The sequence below is a fragment of the Arachis ipaensis genome, chromosome B1, assembly GCF_059453495.1.
Source record: "Arachis ipaensis isolate K30076 ecotype BB chromosome B1, ASM5945349v1, whole genome shotgun sequence".
NCBI lineage: Eukaryota > Viridiplantae > Streptophyta > Magnoliopsida > Fabales > Fabaceae > Arachis > Arachis ipaensis.
Window position 1 is genome coordinate 92,680,824 of NC_142436.1, and position 6,711 is coordinate 92,687,534.

A 6,711-nucleotide genomic window follows, 5' to 3' on the forward strand; every position below is an offset into this window, starting at 1 on the left:
ACCTAGTTCAAATTCTCTTCTTGAGATTTTATTGTCATGCTATCTTTTGGCCCTCTCCTTGTATATCTTAGCATTCTCATAAGCTTCTAATCTAAACTCATCCAACTCGTTGAGTTGCAATAGCCTTTTCTCTCCTGCTGTTTGAGAGTCAAGATTGAGTAACTTAGTGGCCCAGAAAGCTTTGTGTTCTAGTTCCACAGGAAGATGACAGGATTTGCCATAGATTAGCTGAAAGGGTGACTTCCCAATTGGGGTTTTGAATGCAGTTTTATATGCCTATAGAGCATCATCCAGCTTTCTTGCCCAGTCTTTCCTTGTGACCCCAACTGTCTACTCTAAGATTCTCTTTGGCTCCCTGTTAGCTAATTTAGCCTGGCCATTAGTCTAAGGGTGGTATGGTGTGGCCACTTTGTGAATTGCTCCATATTTGTGGAGCAGCTTTTCCATTTGTCTGTTATAAAAGTGGCTACCACCATCACTAATAAGGCCCTTAGGCACCCCATATCTGGTGAAGATGTGCTTCTTGAGAAACTGGAGAACAATTGGTACATCACATGTAGTTGTTGCTATGGCCTCTACCCATTTAGAGACATATTCCACTGCTACCAGTATGTATTTGAAGGAATATGATGGAGGAAACGATCCCATGAAGTCTATGCCCCAGAGATCAAACAGTTCCACTTCCAGAATGTAGTTTTGAGGCATTTCATTCCTCCTTGTTAGTCCTCCAGCTCTTTGGCATTCATTGCATTGGTGCCCAAATTCTCTAGCATCTTTGAATATGGTTGGCCAATAAAATCTACTTTGAAGTACTTTAGCAGCTATTCTTTCTAGCCCAAAGTGTCCACCATAAGCTGAGCCATGACAGTGCCACAATATGTCTCTCATTTCATTTTCAGGAACACACCTTGTTATCATTCCATCTGGACATCTTTTGAACAAGAAGGGCTCATTCCACAAGAATTTCTTGGCTTCATTGAGCAGCTTCTTCACATGTTACTTAGTGAACTCTTGGGGAATCCTTCTTCCAACCTTGTAGTTTGCAATATCAGCAAACCAAGGTGCTTGTTGGACTTGAAGAAGATGATCATCTGGGAACTTCTCATTTACTAGCTGTGGTGCATCTTGGTTACTCTCTTGTGGTAATCTTAACAGATGGTCTGCAACTTGGTTCTCACTTCCTTTCCTATCCCTTACTTCAATGTCAAATTCTTGTAGCAACAGTACCCGCCTAATAAGCCTTGGCTTGGAATCCTGTTTAGACATGAGATACTTGAGAGCAGCATGATCAGTATATACTACAACTTTGAACCAATCAACTATTGTCTAAATTTATCAAATGCATATACAATCGCCAGGAGTTCTTTTTCTGTGGTGGTATAATTTTTCTGTGCCTCATTTAACACCTTGCTTGCATAGTATATAACATGATGCAGCTTATCCTTTTTCTATCCCAATACAGCACCAATTGCAAAGTCACTTGCATCACACATGAGTTCAAAAGGCAATTCCCAATCTGGGGGTGTGATGATTGGTGCTGTAGTGAGTTTATTTTTTAAAGTTTCAAAGACATGCTTACAGTTATCATCAAAGAGAAAAGGATTGTCAACCACTAACAAGTTGCTTAGTGGTTTAGCTATCTTTGAAAAGTCTTTGATGAATCTTCTATAAAAACCAGCATGCCCCAAGAAACTTCTCACTGCTTTCACATTAACTGGTATAGGAAGCTTTTCTATGATCTCTATCTTAGCTTTATCAACTTCTATACCCTTGGTTGAAACCTTATGCCCAAGAATAATACCTTCTGGTACCATGAAATGATATTTTTCCCAATTCAAAACTAAATTTGTTTCTTGGCATCTTTTCAATACAAGGGTTAGATGATACAGACAAGTGTCAAAAAAGTTACCAAAGACAGAAAAATTATCCATAAAAACCTCTAAGAATTTTTCTACCATGTCAGAGAATATGGAAAGCATACACCTTTGAAAGGTAGCAGGGGCATTGCACAGCCCAAAAGGCATCCTCCTATAGGCAAAAACTCTAAATGGACACGTGAATGAGGTCTTTTCTTGATCCTTGGGGTCCACCAGTATCTGATTGTATCCAGAATACCCATCCAAGAAGCAGTAATAAGCATGACCAGCTAATCTTTCTAGCATCTGATCAATGAAGGGGAGAGGGAACTGATCCTTCCTTGTGGCATCATTCATCCTTCTGTAGTCAATACACATTCTCCACCCTGTCACTGTCCTTTTAGGGATGAGTTCATTCTTCTCATTGAAGATGACAGTCATGCCTCCTTTTTTTGGCACCACTTGGACTAGGCTCACCCAAGGGCTGTCAGAAATTGGGTATATGATTCCAGCATTCCACAGCTTCATCACCTCCTTTTGAACCACTTCCTTCATGGTTGGGTTAAGCCTCCTTTGATATTGTACCACTGGTTTTGAGTCTTCTTCTAACAAGATCTTGTGCATACAAATTGCAGGGCTTATACCCTTGATGTCATCAATTGTCCATCCTAAAGCTATCTTGTGAGTTTTCAGCACTTCAATCAATTTTTTTTCATCTTTCATGCTTAAGGATGAATTGATGATTACTGGCAAGGTCTCTTCTCCTCTAAGGAATGCATACTTGAGATGATGAGGAAGGGGTTTCAATTCTTGCCTTGGTGCCTCCTCTGTCTTGTCTTCAGAAGAGATTTTAGTTACTTGTTCATTCATGACCACTTCTACTTCTTTCTCTTGTTCATCCTGACCGTTTCTTCCCAGCGCTTCTTCCACCAAGTCTTCTATCATTTCCACTCTCATGTGCTTTTCTTTCTCAGGGGGATATTGTATTGCTTTAAAGACATTGATGATCATTTGCTCATCATGCACCCTGAGGATCATTTCACCTTTCTCTACCTCAATTATGGCTCTTGCTGTGGCTACGAAAGGTCACCCCAAGATAATTGAGTTGTGTCCCTCTTTTTCCATGTTTAAGATGACAAAGTCGGCAGGGAAGCTGAATTCTCTAACCTTCGCCAATAAGTTTTCTACAACTCTATTAGGTATCTTGAGTGATCTATCTGCCATTTGAAGTTACATCCTGGTGGGTTTAACTTCCTCTATTGCAAGCTTTTTCATCATTAAGAGAGACATCAAATTGATGCTGGCTCCTAAATCGCAGAGGGCTCTTTCCGGTTTCATGTTACCTATGGTGAATGATATGATGAAGTTCCCTGGGTCTTTAAGTTTTGGTGGTATGCCTCTTTGGATTACTACACTACACTCTTGGGTCAAGATCACAGTCTCCTTTTCATTCTAGCTTCTCTTCTTATTAATGAGTTCCTTAAGGAATTTTGCATACAATGGCATTCGCTCTAAAGCTTCAGCAAGTGGTAAGTTGATTTCCAGCTTCTTCAAAGCTTCTAAGAACTTGGGAAACTGTTGGTCTTTGATCTCCTTTTTCAACCTCTGAGGGTATGGCAGAGGAGGAATATATGGCTCCACTTTCTTTTTTTTCTCTTGTGGTTGCTCTTCCATGACTCGCTTTCCCTTCTTTGAAGCTTGTGATTCCTCCTCCTTTTTGGAACTCTCTTGATCATTCTTGTCCTCTTTTGATTATTTTTTGTTAGTACCTTTGTCATTCCCCACAGTCTTTTCAATCCTTAGCTGCACATCTTTACATTCCTCCCTTGGATTAGGGATTGTATCACTTGGAAAAATATTAGTTGGCCATTCAACTTGTCTGGCCAATTGCCCCACTTGTCTTTCAAGATTCCTCATCGTCGCCTCTTGTCGCTCTTGTCCTTTGGCGATAGTTTGTGTAATCTGAGCAAGTGTTTGTGTGATTTGGGTAAGGGCTTGTAAGGTTGCTTCAATATTTGAAATCCTGGTTTCCTGATAGTCAATGGGTTGTATGTTGGGGTATGGTTGTTGTTGCTGGAAGTTATTTGGGGCGTTGAAGTGGTTGTTATGTGAGTTGAATGGTGGTGTGGAGAAGTTATTTTGGTGGACTTGTGAATTGTTATGGGGTTGCTAATATGAGTTTTGGGGTTTTTTGTATTGGTTAGTGTTATTGGATGAGTGATTTTGGTCATTTATGCTGCCGGAGTGATAAACCACTATTTTATGGTTTATATTGTGTTTAATTGTGTGGTTTTATCATGATCCTTACCCACTTATTCATTAAATTAGCATGAAATTATATTTCCTTCTTGAATTCATAACATGTTTGAAAATTGCTTCCTAGAGACTTTAATTATGTATTTTTAATTCTCCTTTATTCCATTCGATACCGTGATCTGTGTGTTGAATGTTTCAGACTTTATAAGGCATGAATGAGTTGGAGATTGAAAAGGAAGCTAGCAAAAATGGAAGGAACACAAGAATTTGAGGAGGTAACCAGCGAGAAGTGACGCGGTCGCATGGCTCATGCGACCGCGCGAAGGAGAGCAAATCGCAGTGACGCGGCCGCATGGCTCACGCGGCCACGCGGATTGGAAAGGCTCAAGCAACGCGGTAGCGTGGACGACGCGAACGCGTGGCAAGGAAAAGCGCGAATGACGCGTCCGCATGGATGACGCGATCGCGTGACATGTGCGATCTGCATAATCTGCAGAATTCGCTGGGGGCGATTTTGGACCTTATTTCGACCCAGTTTCGGCCTGGAACAGCAGACTAGAGCCAGAGAATATGCAGAAACAAAAGATAACATTCATTCTACACAGTTTTCAGTTTTTAGATCTAGTTTTACTCCTTTTAGGTTTCTCTCTCTAGGTTTTAGAATTTTAATTTTCAATTTGTCTTAGCATTGGAACATTGAGAAGATTTATTTCCTCATCAAGACTTCGTCATTCTAGTTTGTTCTCTTAACTTGGTTTTATTCTTCCATGTTCTTTGCTTTGTTCAATTTTGTCATTTGAATACTTTCACGATTATTTAGTACAAGGATTATTTCTTCCATTTTAATTTATTTTCCATTCCAATAATCATGTCTTCTTTTAATTCCCTTTCATGTGTTATGGATTTATTATTTACAATGAGTGAGTAGTTCCCTCACTTGATGGGGATTTGATTGAAAGGAACTCTTGAGTTGGAAGGATTGAAGGAAAATTTGTAATTGGGTTAACTGTTGGATTGTTATCTAATCACTAACACCAATCCCTTTGAACTAAGTGGGTTGCAACTCGTGAACAGATCTAGCATTCCAACTTGTTTGACTTTCCTTTACCTAGTAAAGGATAACTAAATAAAATAACCATTGATTATAAATTAATCTTGAAATCATCCCATCAATGATAGAGATTCCAACTAATCAACTCCCAGTCAAGGCTTTTATTCATATTATTTGAATTTTCTCAATTTAATTTTCCACCTACTTAACTCAACTTCTTGGAACATCTGATTAATAAAATAGCACACTTTTCTGTAACTCGTTGGAAGAGACCTGGGACATAAACTCCCAGTAATTTTTAATTTAAACTCTCTGTGATATATTTCTAAATTGATAGGCAGATTTTCGGTGAGTTAAGAACTATACTTGCAACGTAACTATTTTAATAATTTTTAATTCGCCAACTTCTGTGTCTCATCAATTTTTGGCGCCGTTGCCGGGGAGTTGCAATAGAGTGCTAAAGTTATTAATTAGAATTTATTTATTTGCATATTATTTTATTTTGCTACTATGAGCTGCATGTTTCTTTCATCAAATGACGCGTTCAGTTCCTCATCCGCGCTTGCTAATATTCGATCCTGAAATTGAAAGGACTATTTCACGAATAAGGCGAGAACAGCGTCGGTTAGTCCACTCTGAGGGCGGATCTGAAAGTGAACTTGAGGAAGAAACCAGCCCCCGTTCTACTGATTCGGTTGTTTTACATGCAGAAGACATGGCAGCTAGGAGAGTTACCATCCAGGAGGAAGGAGCCCCTGATTTTACAATGCAACCGTTTTAAGCGCATCATCTAGCGGTAGCTATAGATTTTGAAATAAAGACCGGACTACTAAATTTGATACCCAAGTTTCATGGCCTACCTGCTCAAGAGTCTATCAAGCACTTGAGAGATTTCCAGGCAGCCTGTTCTACTGTCAGGCGTAATGGTACTGATGAAACTTCAATTTTGCTGAAAGCTTTCCCGTTTTCTCTTGAGGGAAAAGCAAGAGAGTGGTATTACACTCAACCTCTAGCAAATGTATCCAACTGGGATACACTCAGAAAGGAGTTTTTGGAGAAATTCTTTCCATCTGAAGTTACTGATAAACTGAGGAAGGATATTTCCACAATTGTTCAGGATGACAATGAAACTCTCTTTGAATATTGGGAGCGCTTCAATAATTTTCTGGAAGCATGCCCCCACCACATGATTGACAAGATAGTGTTACTTAGTTATATCACACAGGGCATGAGGCCCCAAGATAAGACCACATTGGAAAGTGCTAGCAATGGGTCTATGAAGAAGTACAAGACCACTGATGAGGCATGGCAATTGATCAGTGATTTAGCTGAATCTACTAGGAACCACAGACAAAAGCAAGGCCGTTCAAAAGCCGTTGCAGAAGTATCCTCTAGCAGAGAGACTGCTGCTCTAGCTCAGAGTATATGTGAGATGACCAACTTGCTGAAGCAGATGCAATTGAATCAACAACAAGCTCAGCAAGCTCAACCTCCTCCACCATAGCAAAACCAACAACTAGTCCCGTAAAGAATTTATGGAATCTGTGC

At 39.8% G+C, this 6,711-nt stretch overlaps 1 non-coding gene across 1 annotated transcript; it reads right to left on the reverse strand.

Annotated features, from left to right (window-relative positions):
• Positions 1-6,247: 6,247 nt before the first annotated feature.
• On the reverse strand, positions 6,248-6,355 carry LOC148577480 (small nucleolar RNA R71). Its single transcript, XR_015902895.1, has one exon. It is a non-coding gene; the product is annotated as a small nucleolar RNA R71 (small nucleolar RNA).
• Positions 6,356-6,711: the final 356 nt, after the last annotated feature.